The sequence below is a fragment of the Vipera ursinii genome (assembly GCF_947247035.1).
Source record: "Vipera ursinii genome assembly, chromosome: 1".
Taxonomy (NCBI): domain Eukaryota; kingdom Metazoa; phylum Chordata; class Lepidosauria; order Squamata; family Viperidae; genus Vipera; species Vipera ursinii.
The window spans coordinates 72,184,219-72,190,218 of record NC_139512.1 but is presented as its reverse complement, the minus strand read 5'-3'; the positions used below and the strand labels follow the sequence as shown (position 1 = coordinate 72,190,218).

The window sequence follows — 6,000 nt, the reverse complement described above, 5'->3', positions numbered from 1 at the left end:
TGGTTTCAGGTGCTTTGGAGAATTGCCTTCCCTATGGGGCCGGTGGTGGAAAAACAGCTAAGGATTTTAGGAAGTATATTGAATTTGCTGTGTAATAAACAAACCAACTAATAAAGAAGCCTAACAAAGCACTGGGGGGGGAGGGAGAACAGAAAGTCTATGCAACCCAGTGGCTGACTCCGCAGCATACACTAGGCTAAAATGTGGTTAGCTAGTTTGTGATTCATTGTATATGAATCAGACAATATATGGAGTCAGACAATATGGCTAGTATATAGCTCAGTGTTCTGAGTGACCCCAGGCAACTTCACTAGCATTTTAGCCCTAATAAAATCTAGTTTGGCTCTGAGTTAAAAGCTAAAAGAAATCCTTCCTATAAACTATCTCCAGCAATCATGGAGATCATGTACAAATGGTCTGTTTAAATACCAAGAGTATTTATTTAGATCAGCTTTTCCGTGCCTAGGAATTTGAGCTCAAGCTGGGCTGCTGAGAGGCCGAAAGGTTACAGAAAGCTGAGTTAGAGAATGATCAAGATAAAGAGTTGCTCTTGAGTTGCATTCAATTCCTGATAACAATGATGAATCAGTTTAGAAATGGTCTATGAACTATATATCATAGGCTTTGATCACCACAGCTAATAGATTTTAGTCTAATCTATTATACATACCCAGCCCATGTGGTTAATGTAGAATTCTGCAATCATGCAAACTCAAAATAAATGAGTTAATTGAATAAACCATGGGTTGGCTAATGATGGGTAAGCAAGCCTGAGAGAAGATCCCAGCGGTGGAGTCTTTCCTCCCTGGCATTTCCAACTCCTTGTCGCAGCTTGTCTCTTTTGACAACTGATCCTCCTTTAGATAAACTCTTTCAACTGGAATGGATTGCTTTACAGTTGGTGATAACTGAACAAGATCAAATGCTCAGCTCCAGCACCGTTCTCAGGCTGAGCTGCCATGCAGAAAATCCTGACCCCCCTCCTGCAACAAGGGGCAGGCTGCTTGTTCCTACAACAGAACAGAAAGGATTAGCAGAAAAGGGAGGGAGAGAGAGAGACTCTTGAAAGTAATCCAGCATCTTGCATTCCCAAGACAATGCAGGTGCCTTCTCAAGCCATCAGCCAAACTACCTTTTGCCCTGTTCACATAGAGAACGTGATCCCAATGGGTGCATTGCAAAACAGCTAACAACTTCATGAATAACAACAGAGATGAAATTCTGAAACTGACTTATGTTATTTGCCTGGGGAGAATGAGGGAGCAGGGCTCCAAGAAATGAATGCCACAGAATTACCAGGGCTCTAAGGCAGCATTGCTATAGAAGTGGGCCATAAGCTGCATAAAACTTGGAAAGCTTTCAAGTTCAGAAATGACACGTTCCCCCAAATGAGTTGTCCTTCTTTTCTTTCTTCCACTTCCTTCCCAGCTCTCTCACCCCCTCCCTTTGTTGCTCTCCATTGTGCTTACTCTTCAGTTTTTATCATCAGGCGGCTGTATCAGCACCTCTTCTTTTCCTCCAATATTTTAACAAAGCCGGAGAACATTGCAAAATAAAGCTGCAGTAACTTCTAGCATCTTGATTCCTCCAGTGGCCCCCACGGCAGTGTTTTTTAAACTTTTCAAGACCATGCAATGTATGCATGATAAACGTCTGTTTCTTTTAAACATGGGGGAATGAAAAATGTTTTAATTATGCTCCTTGTTTTATATACATTAATGGGATATATAAATTGGCACTCATTTGGAGTGAGCACTGAGAAAATGCTGCAGAGCATCTGCATCTTTATACATTCCAAAAATTAAATTTAATTTAATCATTAGGAAAAGACAAAGAGGCTGTATTGGTGCTATTGCTTATTTGAAAAGCAAAGGAGAATAATAAGAGTTCCAGGAAGAAGGGAAAGAATGCCAAGAATGAGAAACAAGGAGGTAAAGAAACTGATGAGTATTTAGTGTGGTCAGCCATTCAGGGTATCTTGCCTAGGAGTGACTTGGGGCTGCTGGTGCCAGTAGGTTTCCATGGCAGTTATCTGGTTCTCCCTTTTGGCCAAAGAGATTCAATACCATTAAATGAAAACTATCTACACACACAAGGTGATGTGTGCAGACCTTCTTCACAACTTGTTTGTTCATTCATTTCTTCAAGGTAACACTGACCTCATCTCCAGCTCCTTCTGGGCCTCTATGCTCCTGCTGAGGATAAAAAAGATGAAACATAAGAGATTTCCTGGCACCATTCTCTTTGAATAAAAGGACCAGTGCCCAGGCACAAATTCGTTGCAATTGGAGGAGTCGTATTTGTTATGTACTGGGCTCTTTGAGGAATACCACGTGGGTTGCTGGAGCAGCTAACGGCTCTCCAGCAACCCAGACTACAAGTCTCCTGTGCTGCAATTGGCTATTTCCAGGCAGCAATGGTTGATTCAAACCTACTGGCTGCTGCCTAGGGGCTAGACTATATATTGCGGCTAGTTGCAACCATTTCCGCTGTTCAGTTCGTGCACGAAATAAACAGTGAGTTACCCTGTACTCTGTTCTGTGTCTTCGTTCCTGCACCAAAGAACCCGCTATTTAACAATATTCATAATCATGTCCATAAATCTGCTATAACCTGCTGTGAAGAAAGAATACAGTTACATAATCATAGCCAAGCTAGAGAGGAATAAGTGTTGCAGTTAAATTCTTCTGGAGAGTAGAAGGATGAGAAATTTTATCTTCCATCTCTAAACCCTTCATTACTTGGTAGTCAATATTTATTGCAAGAATATAATGAAACAGCCTTCTAGAGTCTGATGCCTATACATCAGACGTGTCAAACACAAGGCCCGGGGGCCGGATCTGGCCCGTGAAGTGGTTTCATGCGGCCCGCGAAGCCATCCTGGAAACAGTGAGGGAACGGCCCCCACTGCCTTGGCCCTGGCCCAGAGACCCTCCTCCTGCCAGAGACCCTCAGATCTGTCCCACTCCTGCCCAGGCCCCCATAGGCACCCTTGATGCCAACGATGAAGAGCTGGCCACGCCCACCCAGTAGGCCATACGCACTCTAGCCACACCCACCCTGTAGGCCACGCCCACCCAGGCCACACCCACCCAGCCCCGTGAGGGCAACTGCAATGCTGATGCGGCCCTCAATGAAATTGAGTTTGACACCCCTGCTATACATACAATGGACCAATACCCATAATCCTCTCCATCATTATTAGAAGCAGCTGCTGCTGTTATTTATCATCACTATATTCTTTTAGAATTTTCACAGTACATAAATTCCCTAATAAGAAATCCTAAAATACAGTATTAAGTTATTAAATGTAAAAGTAACAGCAATGGGCCTCTAACCAAATGACAATAATAGCAAAAATAGCAAGTTTAAAATAATCTAAATACTGACTCAGATACAATTTTAAGAAGTTTTTCCTAAAGGCCAACAGACGTCATTAGTTTCTCCGAAGGGAGCATTTTTTCTCTAACCCAGACAAAGACCCTGCCCATAGTTTTTACAAAGTACTTTCTGTGGTAGACAAGAGTGCAGGATCATCTCAGCCATTGCAGTACTTCAACAGAGATATGTAGGTGTAGGCATGACAGTCAAATGAGACTTTAATTATCCCTGTATAATTAAAATCTCAAAGCTTGTTGATCACCAGGCATCCACTTCCATCTTGAAAAGAAATTTAAAAACTAGAAAGCTTTTAATACATTCACACACAAACACGCGCACATTACATAAGGTCTAGTTATAGTATATTGTTTATGGAGCAAGGTCTTCCCGGAAGATTTCATAAAAATCTTTTATTTCAGAGAAGAATAGGATAACTTAGGCAGCTTCCTTAGATTAATCAGCTTTTTTAAAACTGTATCACTCACTCCTCTCCCTTTGTAAGCTTTTCAGCCTTACCAAACTAGCTGTTGTTTTTTTTTTAAAAAACATATATATAGACACACACACAAACACACAAACTGTTTAGACAACCTCCTTTCTCCCTGAAACTCACACTGCTGGTACACATTCGTGTGTCCTAGCAATAGGGAGGAATCGACAGGGAAAAGTTTATGAATGAAGCTGCAGACAGAACAATAGCAGGAGCTCAGTTTCAAATGCACTTTCTTTTAAGAAATGCAGATTGAGACACAAATTATCAGTTTAAAAAAAGGCAAACAAGCATCAAGATGAAACAAATTATTTCAGGAGTTCAGGAGCAGGAACTTCAGCACTAAAGCTTCTGAAACCAAATCCTTCAACTGAAGTATGGGAAGAACCATTTTAAAAAAAAAATTCAGCTTCTTAACGTTCTTTCAGAAGGAAAAGTAGCCCTTTCCGGTCTAATACTATTCAATTTCTGACCAAATGTTTTCTGAACAAATGTTATTGTATCGATGAAGCAAAGTTGGATCACCACATTATCTGTCTGCATTTGGGGCGAATTTCTGAGGGAGCCAATTTTGTAACCATTTTTCATCCCATATCAAACATCTCCAGATCAGATTTACAGAAAGAATGGGATTTGTTTTCTAAAATGTATGATGTGTCTGAAGAATCTTTGCTAACATTATGTTGTGTATACCAGCGCATCCATAGCAATAGCACTTCAATGAATCAGAATAGAGCTGGAAGGGACCTAGGAAGTCTTCTAGTCCAACCCCCTGCTCAAACAGGAGTCCCTATATCATTTCAGACAAGTGGTTGTCCAGTCTCTTCTTAAAAACCTCAAGTGATGAAGCACCCACAATATCTGAAGGCAAGCTGTTCCACTAGTTAATCGTCCTCACTGTTAGGAAGTTTCCCCTTAATTCCAGGTTGCTTCTCTCCTTGATTAGTTTCCATCTGTTCTGTCTTGGCTTGGCTTCTGGTGCTTTGGGAAATAAATTGACCCCCTCCTCCTTGTGGCCGCCTCTCAAATACTGCACCACTGTTATCATGTCCCCCCTAGTCCTTCTTTTCTCTAGACTGGCCATTCCCAAATCCTGCAACCGTTCTTCATATGTTTTAGACTTATACATTGCATCACAGTGCTTTACAGCCCTCTCTAAGTGGTTTACAGAGTCAACATATTGCCCCAAACAATCTGGGTCCTCATTTTATTGACCTCTGAAGGATGGGAGGCTGAGTCAACCTTGAGCCGGTGAGATTCGAACTGCCGAACCGCTTGCAGCCAGGAGTCAAGTACTAACCTGTTCTGTACCAGCCTGCTACCGGCCCTGCAGAAAAGGCAGGGACAACCCCTTTTACAAGAAGGCAAGAGGCTGGAATTACACCTGCCAAATTTATTGCTACAAAAACAAATAGAACAAGACACGAACCAAGAAACAGGAGCTTTTCAAGCAGTTGCCTTCAGCAAACCAGCCCTCCCACGCATTCCCCCTTAAATACAGTTCAGGGCGTGGCTTCTCTCTGCCTCCTTCCGAGGAGCCCCATTGCCTTCCTCTGTTTACTCCTGATTGACTGCCTCCTGCGTCGGGCGTCCTTGAACAGGGCCAGCTGTGGGTCATCTTCATCCACGCTGTCAGGCTCACACAGCTGGGTCTGCGTCGTGACCAGATGAGAGGGGCCTGGCTGAGGGCTCTCATCAAGCTGTCCAATCCCCTCAGCAAGCTCTTCAACACCCCCCTCCTCCTCCTCCTCCTCTGAGTCGTCCGACCCAACTGCGGAACCCACAGGCTGACCCTGAATCACAACATAACCACTGTACCACCAGGGATCTTCAAGCTCTCTGAAGAGTAGAATTTTCTTCAGCCATCTCAGAATTGTCTATGTGATCAAGCAAAGTTATGAGATCACAAGGTCAGTCCAGAAAGTATGCAGAAAGAGACTTCTTTTCTCCAGCAAACTGACACATTTCTAACCATACTGAACTTTTTAAAAGTTAAAGAAAGATGAAAAGATCCCTTGGCTTCTTTATGCTTTACAATATTAAATGAAATCTGTCTCATCATGGATCTTTCCCCAAGGAAAGAAGACATTAATACCCAAAGTTTGTTCTTGATAGGTTCTATAATATAA

The 6,000-nt window shown here is 42.5% G+C and overlaps 1 long non-coding RNA gene across 1 annotated transcript; it reads right to left on the bottom strand.

Moving 5' to 3' along the window:
• Nucleotides 1–917: 917 nt before the first annotated feature.
• Nucleotides 918–2,635, bottom strand: LOC310632439. The gene is made up of 3 exons (XR_014490852.1): nt 2,526–2,635; nt 2,092–2,195; nt 918–1,000 (listed from the first exon to the last, which is right to left on the bottom strand). It is a non-coding gene; the product is annotated as an uncharacterized lncRNA (long non-coding RNA).
• Nucleotides 2,636–6,000: the final 3,365 nt, after the last annotated feature.